The sequence below is a fragment of the Bemisia tabaci genome, chromosome 4 (assembly GCF_918797505.1).
Source record: "Bemisia tabaci chromosome 4, PGI_BMITA_v3".
In the NCBI taxonomy this organism is placed as follows: domain Eukaryota; kingdom Metazoa; phylum Arthropoda; class Insecta; order Hemiptera; family Aleyrodidae; genus Bemisia; species Bemisia tabaci.
Window position 1 is genome coordinate 1,821,168 of NC_092796.1, and position 13,878 is coordinate 1,835,045.

General features: G+C 42.8%; 1 non-coding gene across 1 annotated transcript; it reads left to right on the forward strand.

Annotated features, from left to right (window-relative positions):
* Nucleotides 1–1,779: 1,779 nt before the first annotated feature.
* On the forward strand, nt 1,780–1,889 carry LOC140224560 (U6atac minor spliceosomal RNA). The gene has a single exon (XR_011899840.1). It is a non-coding gene; the product is annotated as a U6atac minor spliceosomal RNA (small nuclear RNA).
* The last annotated feature ends 11,989 nt before the right edge of the window (nt 1,890–13,878 follow it).

Here is a 13,878-nt window from a genome sequence, read left to right on the forward strand (position 1 = left end):
TCTAATATTGTCTAATATTGGGCTCATCATGGGTCTCAAGGCCGTTTTGGTGGAAAGTGTGGATTTTTCTGCGTTCGGCCGAGTTTGCGGGTTTACCGCAAAACTCGGCCCACAAACCAAGTATACGTCAGCAGTAGACTCAAAGGGCCCAAAAATGACCAAAATGTGATGCATTCAGTAAAGTATAGACTTTCAATAAGCAAAAAATCGTAGGATGGGCCCGATAACGGTCCTTATATGGATACCCCTCTTTGGCAATTTCAGGGTTGCCGGAGAATGAAGAGAATGAAATTCCCTGACATTTCCCCGACACATTCGAGTAAAATTCCCTGAAAACTGAAAATATGCCAGATGGTAAAAAGACATGATTTGAAATAGTCTTCAGGTAAAATTTGTTGTTGAAAACGTCAAACCCATTCTTTGAAGCACATATATAGGTGATTTAACAAATTTTCCCTGACAATTCCATCATTTTCCTTGAGATTTCCAGGTTTTTCGTGATTTCTTAAAATTCCCAGACATTTCCCGGTTTGCCGGTATTCCCTGACTGGGGGAACCCTGAATTTGAGTCAAAGAATGTTTAACCTCTCCCGAAAAACTGGCTCTACTGTACGGCGGCGGCGGCGCGCGCGGGGCGAGCGAGATCGGTGAAGCGTGTGTCAATGCGGAGCCGAGTCAGAGCAGGAGCAGGTATCCGGTCAAACTTGAAATGATATTTGCTCATCCGGGCTGGATCTGGATGACGGCTCGGGCTCCGCTCGTCCAGATCTGGACTGGACCTGAAATCGGGCTCCTCGGCCCCGGCAAGGAAGTCGCTCGCCAACTGGAGAAATCTCAACCGTAATCGCCCGATTCTTTTTCCGCGCTTCCGCTGCTCACAAACGGAGCTCTTCAATTATCGCCAGAGCCTCCGCTTGGTCCACCCGATGCGATCATGAGACGCTTGTGCACGCTATGATTTTTTCGGCTCCCACTGTCTGTATGTACTGGGTTCTTTGGAAGGTAAAAAAGAAAAAAAGAAAAAGTAATCTAATTCAGAGTTGCCACTGAATTTAGAAAATAAAATTCCCAGACAGGTGCTCAAATGCCCGAAGAGTTATGGTTGGACAGGGGGCAGTGGAGGTTAGGTGTCGCAGAGCGCCAAGGAATGCTATATTGCGACGTATACGTATGTACGATGTTAATTCCCTGAAGTTTCCCTGACACATTTGGTGAAGTTCCCTGATAATTGAAGATACGTCAGATGGTTAAAAAAACATAATTAGAAATACTTTTCAGGCAAGATTTGTCGTTCGAAACGTCAAACTCGGACGCGACTTGAAAAATTCGGAAAATGTTACATTTACCCTAAACTAAAACTGAAGATACAAAATTAGGGTTGCACGTTGTAGTGAGGTCTACGGGTTATCAATTGGAAAGAAAAAGAGGGGAGGAGGGAGAGGGGAGAAATACTACATGAACCAGGCAAACCAAGCTCCGGCCGATTTAGGTGGGTGCGCGTGCTACGAGTCTGGCGCTATCTGTCGGGTGGCTGGGAACTAACCCGGTTGAGAACCATCCTCAACTGGATTTGAACGGCGGATTTTCAGTTGCAGCACTAGAACTTTTCAGTTTTCAGAATATCGCAGATGAATTATTTAAAATAATTTTGCTTCCTAAAGATTTCGAGATATTTTAAAAACTAATGCGAGTATTTTAAATTAAATGTAACGATCGCGAAGATCGGATTATTTTCCCGATGGAGCGGTATATAAGCACCCGCCTAACGCCACTTACCCCGTGTTGTATGAAAGGAGAGACGTTTAGCACTCCCCTAGACAAGGATGGAACACACATACCTGGTTAAGGCACTCGTCACACTACGTGTGACATCTTAACCACATTTTTTTGGCCGGTAATTACTGGGTGATTTGTTGGGTTACTTGGCGATTGTTATACGGATTGCCTCATAAATTTACCAACTTTTTGTTCTTCTGCGCACACTTGAAAAATAGATATTTATATACCGTATGGCTTGTAAATTTACCAGCTTTTTTGTTTTTCTGCACACGCTTGAAAAATAGAAACTTATATCATCGATAGAGCGTAGGAAAAAAATTCAATGGATGAAATTATGATTCTAACTTTAAGCTGCCATATACCCTCTGTTTCGCTCGAAAGTCTCCTGCATGGTGCCAAATATCTCAATTTTTGGTTTTTCAACATCAAAGTTTTTCCTCAAGAATAACAAATTTGAATGGTTCAGTTGCGCTTGTCTCAGAATCGTGTTTTGATGCTTAATTATTGTTGATCAGCTAAAAATGTTAAGATCTATCCAAACTACTGCAACTTTCTACGTTGAATATTAACCGACACCCTCAGTATCTTCCACCTTGCTTTCATCAGTCAGGGAGACACACATTTGCAATGGGTACTCAATGTGAAGCTCAGATGAAAGCAAGCTGATAAGAACCAAGGCATCACTACCACGGTGTATGACGTCTTAAACCGAAGTTTTCAAACCGCGATATCTTGGTTAATATTCAACGTGGAAAGTTGCAGCTAGGACAGATCTCAATATTTTTAGCTAATCTAAAAGAATCAAGCATTAGAACACGATTCTGTGACCAGCGCGACTGCCCATTGGAAAATATACTATACTGTAGTAGTACTTGAGAATGTAAATTATACAATCAAATGTTTTGTGACGTAATTTTTCACATAGCTCGCCCACATTTATAGATACGTGTCCTCGTCTCAAACTGCGAGATTAGCTCGAGTGAGAGAGCTCTAATTGCTAAACATAAATGTAAACTCAAACACGCACACGTGTAAACTCTGTCGGTCATAATCCACAGCGCACAGATGGATTCGGAATTCGTGCATACCACGAAGTGGCAAAAAGCAACCCTTTGGACCCTGACCTGCAACCCCTCACGCGCACTTTTCGGTCCCTCTGGCGCGACGGGCTCAAAGGTTCCTGAAATGAGACCCTCGGGTAAATCATAATTTCAACAGAGTGTAATTCTATCAGTTCGTCCCTTTGATATTCCTATTAGTGTCCCTGACAAGGCCGTGCGGTACGCTTGCTCATCAAGCGAGGAAAGTTAAATGAAAATGAACAATGCATTTAGAACGAGAGCGCGCGAGGCCCAGGGTCCTGGAATTGGAACTTTCAATTTGCTCAAGTTTGAAGAAAATTTACTGAAAATTCATTCAGAGATCATATTAAAAATAAACACACCCTTAAAAATATATTATTTTTCCCCGTTTTTTTTTCATTCTTTAAAACCAAATAAATAGTCTAACCGGCCGCGGAAAACTGGACTTTCCGGCACGAGAAATGTTGCCAAAATCTAAGATAGGTATATCAAGTTGAATAAAGCAATAAAAATTGAAATTTCTTTCTGGTGGTTATCTAATAAAATAAGCATAAGCGTGCTGAGTTAATTTCTTTCCAAATGGAGAAATAGGAGATAAAAAATTCAAAGATGATACATTTTCAAGGATTTTTTTCCACAGGATAAAAATTTTGTGCTGACAAAGCATTTTCTTTCACTAAACTAGCGCATAAAATATACTATAAAGTCTCCTTCCCAAAAAGCTAGGAATATTTCAATGTTTAAAAACAGAGAAATTATACTTGAAGTATTAGAAAATGTGACAAATATGTAAGGAAAAGTTTGAATTTTGCCAACGAAATTTCGAAACTTTTACTATTTTTGTAAAAATTTGGAGTACAGTAACGTTATAATTTCCTCATTTTTTGGGAGGCTTACTCAATTTTACGCAGAATCCAGTTTTTACGGTTCCGCATTTTCTGAATCCTTCAGAATAAGTTTTGAGATGCTTTACGACAGTGTAAAGTATACTTGAAGCTGCATTTCGATCAGAAAATTTGAACCCCGAACTTGGCGGGTAAAATCTTCGGAAAGTTTTTTTGACTACGTTTCAGAATTGTAAACTTCAAATAATCATGACCCCGGTGGACATACTGGAAAATATTTTTGGAAAAAGCAGGGAATATTTTATTAAGAGGGGAACTCTTCTAAACAGAGATACCTCTATCTCATTTTTCAGATTTTCATACTTATACATTTCATTGGTATGCTTATCTGTGAGAAGAATAAGAGTAAAAAACACAAATAAATAAATGCAAAAGGAAAGGAACTCAGGAATGAAACCAGAAAAACTGACTCTTAGCTCACCCAAAGACCAAAATTACGAAATTGAAATTAAAAATTATTGATTTATTCGAAATTACAATTCTCATATTTTGCGTCGACGGTGGAGGTCATCGGTGGCAAGTACTTAGTTACGGCCAGGGGAACAAGTTTCCTTTAATCGGAGGTAGGATTTATCGCCGGGTGCGATGCGGTTCGGCTGGCGTGGGCAAGCTTTTAGCCACGTAACACCCGGATTAGCTAGGGCGCCTTTTTTGGCTTATCTATCGACCAAAATGCTGCGAAACAATAAACGCTGAGCTTCGGTCCTACGTACGCCCCATCGCGGCCCGATCAAGCTGCACTTGGCTCATCGCTGTTGCAAAGTCGTCGATGAAAAACACACGATTCGCGAAATCAACTGCAAAAGGCAGCGAAAAAGGAGGACGAAGATGGCGAGAACAGAAAGGAAAATTCGACCGCGAGTTGATCAGAAAGGAACCAACCCTCATTTTCGAAAAAATTAAGTTCAGAATGTTTTTGAGTTCCACTAGTCGTAAGTACACTCTCTCCTGCCAAAAACTGAAAGTCGAAAAAAATGAAATAGTTTACGGGAGGAGGGGTTGAAGTTTATTTTCTACATTGATGCTTATGTAGGAATAAAACTTCCCACCTTGCTTCCTTTCTGATGAACTCGGTCCAATCGAGGAAGCTGAGAAGTCGGAGAAAGGGTGAAAACGTAATTTATTTTTGAGCAAAAAGAACCAGGATTAGGTCCCTCCACATATTGAGAATTGAAAAACGATTGGACAAGAACAATTTCTATTGTGGCACCAACTGAGTCAGCAGACTCCAAATTAATTACGAATCCGATGCGCACACCAATTGTTTTCTTCTTAGTTTAAGTTGCGATTGGCCCTAATTTAAAAGTTCAATTCACAATTTCGGGGGCCACATCCCTCTAGCCGCGCTATATATTTTCGTTAAACAGCGAAATCTGGCAACGAGGCGAGGATCAGTCATTATTCATTGCGCGACTTCGGCGCTGGACGTCCATCGCGCGAACCCAATAAAACAAAACAGGCGATGACGCGCACCGCCGAACTCCCGAAAGGGCCGCCACGCGCCAATGGGCTCGACCACTCCTCGATATATCGATCCAGCGAGACTTAACATTCAAATCGCGAGGACTAATCGATCGAGAGTCGATCCTCGGTCGAAAGCTGATGACGGCACGCTCCATAAATTCACAGGTGGGCTGAGTAAGTCGGTGCGGTCATCATCATCGCTGTGTCTCGGGAGAAAAAGCTATGCTGCTGTGCTAAAGAAAAACGACGTATCAACATTCCAGAGTTGCCACATTTCCTTCAATAGAATGTTCATTTTTGAAGAGAGATATAAGTACTTTTCCTTGAAATTTTCAGGGGCTTTGGAACAAAATTGTGAACAAAATTATCTGAAAAATTGGAAGAAAAATATTCGTAAGTTCATGAGGAAATTCGTGTTTCATCGAAGGAAATTTGGCAACGCCAGAAGGTTCATACGACATTTTTCCTTAGCACGGCAGTATGCGGGTCGGTGGTAGACGGTTGAGAGTGAGTACCTCCATTAACAGGGTTTGGACCTCAACGCTTGTTCATTTGGGTGCGGCCATTATCAGAAGCGATGATCAGCGCCCGGCCCTGATTCGTGATGGGAGGATAGGATTTTTTATACATTATGGGCGCCTAAGAAGTTTGGTAATCGACTGGGAGCCGAGTGTTTTTTGGTTTGTGGAGAGACTAGGATTCTATGAGCGGTCCGTGATACAGACAAAACATCAATAGAGATACAATAAATACAGTAGAAACAAAAGGAACAAAGCTGAAAATAAAAAGAGGTGCAACCGAAAAGTTTCGGTCGGCCTCAATTGGACGGATGTAAATGTAGTCAGTTATAATTAAATAATTAGTTAGTTGAATTATAATTGACTGAAATATACGTATACAATTTATAATATAATATACTTCTTAACCACTACGACAGTTGAAAATTATACCGACTTTTCAAGTTTTTAACGATTACTAGAGCGCTTTGGGACAACGGGAGTGGTTAAGGTTGTTCATTAAAGTTTGAAAGCTCTCCCACGCGAATTATACGCCGCTTACACTGACCCACGAACAGGCACAGGAAAGAGCATTCTTATTGCTTACGTTTATAATAATTAATCATAATAATTTTGAAAATCGTTTTCGCTGGGTGTAACGACACTCACTACTTCTTTCCGGGTTCCCCCCGCCTCCCCTAAAACTTTACCAGATGGGCCCAACCAAGCCGCCGCGCCGCGGCAGTTGATATCGGCGAAAACGCGACTCCTCATCAACTCGGGGCCCGAACCAGGCCAAGTCGATCAAGGAGGGTTCAAATATAGACGAGGGATAGACCAGGGGGGCAGGGGCGGCTCCCTTCATGCTTGTGGCAAGAGCTCCAGGAGCTTTCCTGGAAGGGAGCGGAGGGAGGGGGCAGGCGATGACGGGAGTATACGAGTGTGATTTCACTTTTTGAAAGATGTAAGTATGTACAAGACTCCCAAGCCGTCTGCGGTGGCCAGGGGGGCTGCCACCCAGTCGGAGCACATGGTTGCCATCTCTTAAAACTATGAAAAGCTTTTTTCTCCTTCTTGGCTTTTAATGAGCCCATGTACCAAAAGCAACCTGCAGGCTCATTGTTGAAACTGATAGACAAAGCTATAGACAAAGAAGACATAGGGAGTATGACGCGATCCCATTGGTTGAAATGGTTGGTTCCTATTGAGTAAGGGAGAAAAAGATGGACTCTAACGGTAGGGTCTCTCGTGGGTTGCCGTTAGTTAGTCTATTATCCACCTTCTTTGTCCATTGCAACCACCCGCTTCCACCAGTAGTATCCCTCCATATCCCTTTTGTCTTTTTTGTCTATAGCTTTGTCTATCAATTTCAAAAATCAGCCTGCTGTCGAACTATATGTTCAACATGTATTAAGAGGTTTTTTGATCGACATTTTATCTATTTTGGGTACGTTTCATATCATTTTATAATTACTCGAGTTGAATGGGCCACTGGACAATTTAATGAAGTAGGATTTGTGATGGAATACTTATCACTATGCGCTGCGGCTGCATAATGATTGATAAGTTTACTGATGAAGAGAGGAGAGAATATTCGTCCCCCTCCAGACATCCAGGCGAAAAACACTTCGCAATGAACCCTGTCGATCATACAATTCAATGCTTTTCCGGGCTCATATAAATGTGTAATTACGCCCTTTTGTCAGTCGGGCAACGAATTGTGAAACCTAACTTTTGTCATATTTGTTCACCGAAAAGATTTTCTCTGACGAACGAGAATTTTAAATTTACTGATTTCAACGTAATTATCACATGCTAAAATTTTATTTACAAGTTGATATTGAAAAAAGTTAGAAGTCGAGAATGTTGGCAACAACTTTATAGGGTTGCCATAGAATTCGGAAAAGGAAATTCCCTGACAAATTTTGCTGGTATTCCCTGACAATTGAACAAATGCCAGATTGTTGATAGCACACAGTTAGAAATAGTTTTTAGGCAAAATTTGTTATTTTAAACGTCAAACTCATTCGAGAAAGCATATAAAGGTGACTTGACGATTTTTCCCTAACATTTATGTCCTTTTTCCTGACATTTTCGTCATTTTCCCTAGCATTTCTAGGTTTTTCTGGACTTTTCCCGATATTCCCTGACCGTGGCAAGCCTGACACTACTGAGGCAACATGTTTTGTAGTTCTTCGATTCTCGACCTCACTCCGTCTACCGAACAGCAATCGATTCCAGTTCTGAGGATTTTCGAAGTCTGTCCATCGTCCATGTCGATCCCAACGGAGACTTTCTCCATGCTCTGGAGGCCGATCAATTTTGCTTGAATCCACGAGAAGGACATGCTGACATTTCGCCTGCCTTGACCCAAGGACAACGCAGCAAGTTCGCGGCTCGGGCACGGGGCGCCATCAGGGTTGGGCGAATGGGCGCTGCTGGCTGTTTCGACGCTGGACGCGGCGCGCGGCGTCCAAGACAATTAATCAAAATCGAGGCCCGCACTTATTATTCCGCTCGTTTCGCATGACCAAGTTCGACTTTCCAAGCTCCGCGAGCCTCCGCCCAAGCTCACAATGACAGTGCTGAGCGCCACGCACGGCCGCTGCTTCGGACCCGAGCGTCATTGATCGATTATCGATATTTCTCCATTTGAAGCTACGGTAAAGAATCGATTATTGAGGTGTTCGTTGCGAACACCCTGGTTATCGATCCTTTTCCATAGGTTCAAATGGCAGATCAATCGATATATCGCAAAGGACGCCACGCCACTGGACCCGAGCTTCCGAACCGTCGGCAACTCTCGAGACTCCTTGTTCGATGATTGTCGGGAGCGGTGCCAACCAATGTATCAACAGAAAATCACGTCTTCTTTCTCATAGTGTTGTAAAGTTCCTGCCTATTCGTTGTTACAGACGGGTACCGTGATCTTTGGTAAGCGCCACGCTCCTAGAGGCACCGGGGTGGAATCCAGAGTGCCTTTCGATGGGTCAGCTGCGCTGGTCGCACAGAATCGTGTTTTAATGATTTTTGTAGATCAGCTAAATATAATAAGGTCCGTCCAAACAGCAACTTTTTACGTTGATATTAACCGAGATAACGCGATTTGAATAATTCGGTTCATGACTTCATTCACTGCGGTAGTGGCACCCTTAGTTTCTTTCGCCTTCCCTTCATCATCAGTCAGGGAAACACACATTCAGGCTACGAATTTTCACTCTTCTTCCGTTACTCATCCTCTGAGCGTTTTTTTAATCTTTCTTTGCCATGTCAGGTTAGTTCTCAAAAATTTTTGGCAAACGGTTAAGATAGGACCGGGGGGGGGGGGGATTAAATTTAGGAAAAAAACATGAAAAACCCAGAGAATCTGCGGAAAAATGAGGTGACATAGGTGACCATGGCAGTCTAAACGAATGAGAATCCTTTACATTCTTGGGTAAAATATTGCCATAGATTGTGTCCGCTGGTTTCCTTACTTGTTATGGCCCTGTAGACACACTCGAAGCCCAATTTGGTGTCCCATCGGTCCCTTTGGAACCGGAAGTTCTTACAATTAAACGCTTTCAGAACTTGCGCCCTATGCGCTCAAAATAGTTTCCGTGACTATACCGAACTTCGGAAATTGTAAACGACAATTCTGAGCAAAATTAAAGTCCTTGGCTCTAAGTCCCATTTCCCAGGATATTCGCAAGACTAGCCGACACTTCGCGCCCCAAATTAGCAGCTGCAAACGGGGAAAGAATCAAATTTCACACTGTGGATAGTCAAAATGTCACCTTACGTAACAACATGGTGCATTATAAAACTCCTCTCGAACAACTACACACTCGGTGAAGGGCTTCAATCTCATAAATTAATAGCTGAGTGCTGTGAGCTGCATACTCTCCGAGATAAACGCGATGAAGTGACTCCTTCTTCCACGAGTCCAGTCCACGCGAATCTGCAATTTCGCGAGCGGTGCCCCAAGAGGAGGCGGGCAGGGGACCCGTGGGGGGAGGAGGGGGGGTATGATTGGTGGATATGGTGGCGGCGCAGCCGGCCCGGCGCGGCGTGGCTTGCAGTCAATGGGGATTGACAGAGTCAATAGAGAGCCGAGAAATAGACGCCTTGGCATTGCCAATGCCAGAATCCAGCGTTGTCAACTTTCGATAAAATATCCAAATTATGGGTCTAGTTCTCGGAGCATAGAATCCCATTTAGAGTTCTGAATATGAAATTCCCTGACTAGTTTACGATAACGTAAGGGCACTTAATTGATGTGGTCGAAACGTTGGCACAACAACGCGATCGGCTGGTCCGTAGCGGACCCGATTTTAGCGCGGAACCCAGCTCCACAACAAATTCCCTGACCGTTGACGAAGTTCCCTGACTTATCCCGGGTCGAGTTGCATTCTCCAACTTTTCCCGGATTTCCCGGTCGCTAGCCGCCATGATGTTAGTACTTACCATACTGGCCCTAACTTGTGGTGCCAGAGCATACAACTCGAGAGACAAGAGGCTCTCTACTGACCTCTTGGCGACAGGTGGAAGCTTTAACTTTCGGGGGTTCAACATTTCCTTAGAGGCAATTATAGAGGGGCAACAGTCATCACCCTTTTTTCGGCTGTTGACCTACCTACTAGGTGGATGATGAGCTTCGGGTGACGCCATGAGCCGAACAAGTTTCCCTAACTTTGGCGTGTTTGCAATCCGAAACTCCAAAGACGATGTTAACCATGGACCTAGTGGGTAAGTCGACAGTTGAATGTTGCAGTCCGGAAAATAAAAGCTTCCACCATTTCCAAGATACGAGTGGAGGGCCTCTTAGCTCTGTACAACTGTGAGCGAAGAAAAAAATCAGACGGGAAGGCAACGACTCGGTAGTGAGGTTGACGGCTCGGCAGCGAGGCGCAACGAGCGCACAGTCGGAGCCGGGCCGGGCCGGGGCGGCGGCGCGGAGAAAGTGCTCACTTTCGCGAGGACTCGAGCCCGAAACGGATTCTGCCCCCCGTCGCCGCACACTCGACAGAGTCTTTCCAACAAGTCGCACATGAAATTTTTTGATAAAATTAGTAAAATTTTACCTTTATATCGTCACGATTTTAATTGAAAGGGCTTGTTAACATGGAAAATTTTACGAGAAAACCAATGAAACCACTTTTGAAACATCAAAATTTCATGCTAACATATAGATATGCTTTTAAAGTTGTAAAGTTCTGTCCGACCTCTCCCTTTGAATCGATCAGAGTTCCTACTAAGACAGGCTGGCTAAAAATCAGCACTTTTACAGTGCTTTTTCAGTACATTTCCAAGAAATGCAGTACTTCCTCAACAGAAAAATTAAGTACTTTTTCAGTGCCTCCAACTGACGAAGTTCAGCAAATGTAAAAAATTTGAATTTCCCACTCAAATTGCGACAAAAATGACGAAAAAATGAAAAAATTCCGGGCCTTGTTGCGGAATTTCGCATTTTTTCAGTACTTCCAGACCGACCTTAAAAATCAGTACTGTTTTCGGACTTTCCGGACTTGTAGACACCCTGGTTAAGTCCTGTCCGAGCTCTCCGTTTGAACTGATCCACTTTGCGGCGCTAGCTGCCCGGTCGGCTCACAATTGGACTTGGCCGAGGGCCGTAGCCGCAGGAAAATCCGACTCGCTCCGAGCGGCGACGGGCGACGACGCTACGCGAGCGAAATCGAAATCCAGCCGCGGGTCCATCCCGAGCCGCCCGTAATTCGCCGATGACTCAATCCTGGCCCGCGGCCCAGGTGGAGGAGGAGCAGGAGCCGAGCTCCTCTTTCCTGCTTCCACTGAACATGTCCGAGGCGACATCACCGGCACAAAAACTAGACGCGCCGGGATGTCTGCACAGGTAACAAGGAAAAGTAAAGTCCAACGGGTGGCGAATCATTCTATCCTTGCCAAAAAATTATGTTTAGCGGGCGTGAAGTATCAGTCTTGCGCCAGAAAGCTCATAAACGGCACTAACAAAGACCACGGTGGCATGAAACGTAAGTAAGATTTTGAGAGATTGGTAATTTCAGTGAAATATTTCACGAAATTTCACGAGGCTGTGGAATATTCCATATTTTTCAGGGGCTAGAGTATGCGACCCGCACTCAAACAAACAAAAATACAAGAGAGTTACAATTTTTATGATTTGAGAAACATGAGAAGGAACCGGTATTTTTCAATATCTTTCATAAATTTCTGAAATTTCACCAGCGCAACTGACCCATCTGCCGAATGTCATGTTTTGGTTACTATCAAATAACAGCATTTAACATTCATAGAACATTTTTCTCCACTTAAGAAGACGTTAGGGGCATAACATTTTTATTATTGAAAGGAACTGACAATACGCTCTCCAAGTCAAGTCTTGCAACAAACAATAAAATCGGAAAATGAAAAGAAGGCAACCTATATCATCTTCATCAAACTGAAACGCGAATTTCGCCGGTAATGAGTTAATAGTCGAGGGTCTTATGACACCACCATGTATTTTATGCATTTCTCACAATCAAGTATATTTATGGCAACAATGTGCGGAATTCTACAATTTATATTGTACGACTCTTGAATATACTGCAGAGACACGTACGTACACGGCGCGGCGGGCCTGTTGTGTATGATCAAAAATATTTTCCTTTTATTTTCATTTAATTGTGAAAGGACAATGAGCATATACGTATGAGGAGTCCTAATGGCAAGTTTTCAAGTTGAATTACTAGCGGAGATATCGCGCTTCACAAACATACAGCGATTGAGGTCATCCACCGCGGTAGTGCTTCCATACCATAATTTCTCCCACCTCGGGCAATTATTTATCACTTCCGCGCGCCGCGGAACCAGTGCAAATTCATCATTGATTAATGAGGACAAAGTGGAAGAAAGCTACATCCACGAGCTTTGCTCCTACGCCATGGCTCGACTCGAAAACCACAAATTTCAATTGTAAGGTTTCAAAATTTCCGCTATTGTTTAGGCTTTTGAAGGCAAATGAAAAAATCAACAATAATACGGTAAAAAGTGAATCGTTACCCTTGCAATACTCCTAAGTCCTACCTTCTTTTTTAAACGTAATGACAATATTACATTTGTTATAAAGTTTTGGTCCCCGGTAACGATGTGGACCGAGACGTTATTGTTACCGTGACCAACATAGGTGTTACCACGAAAGTAACATCGTAACTAAAACTAATAAAGAAGGTAGAACCTGGGATCAGCTTTACGCATTACAAGGGCAAAAATTGATTTTTCTCTGTGAAAGCTTAAAGTATTTTCACGATAATCTAGGAATGATAGATAGAGATAAGGTCATTTCAAGCCTGTAAATCTGTTTTCGTCCTGGGAATAGAACACAGGCGGACATTTTGAAACTTGGCAATTGAGATACATGACTTGACGGTTCAGCATGTCATGGAATGGTCTTTCAATAGAGGTATCTCTGTCATATTAGAAGGAAAAACTAAGCGTTTGAGCGAGTGCAGAGCTTTTAGTTGAACTATCCTTTGACGCCGCAAAAGGGTCAGTATTTTAATACATGTTCTTCATCAAAGAACATAATGCGTTTAAAGTTTTAACAGAGGACTCGGTGCGTAATGGTCCGGAAACAACTGAACTGACTCACTGAGAATGAGTCTGGGGTTCTGGCGCTTTTTATCAGAATCACTGATAATAGCTTCGCCTATGATGATACGCCGCAAACTTATCACTAGTCTGTTGTGAGCCAGATGGAATTTTCCCATAGTCCAAATAAAAATGATTGTAAATTGGAGCAAAAATTCAAGCCCAAAGAAACAGAAAAAGTGTTTGTAGAGAACAAACGCTTAATTTTAATATCCTCGACTTAGAGCTGGTCCCTGATACAGCTACAGCCTAGAGTGATACCAACCATAAGAAAATGCCTCGCATATATTGAAAAAAAGGGTACTCACTATCATTTGATACAAAGGCAATAACTCGAATGATGGAATGATGAGCTGCTTACCTGTAACAAAGAAAAATAGATACATTATTGTAACAGAACATTAAGATTGTAAAAGCAACATTTGAAAAAAAACTTACTAGGACGAAAATATTGTCGCGAAAGAAACGTAAAAATAAACCAACCTATATTCTGCCAAAATAGAACATTTTATTACGAGTAAACTACCATTATATATGAAAACC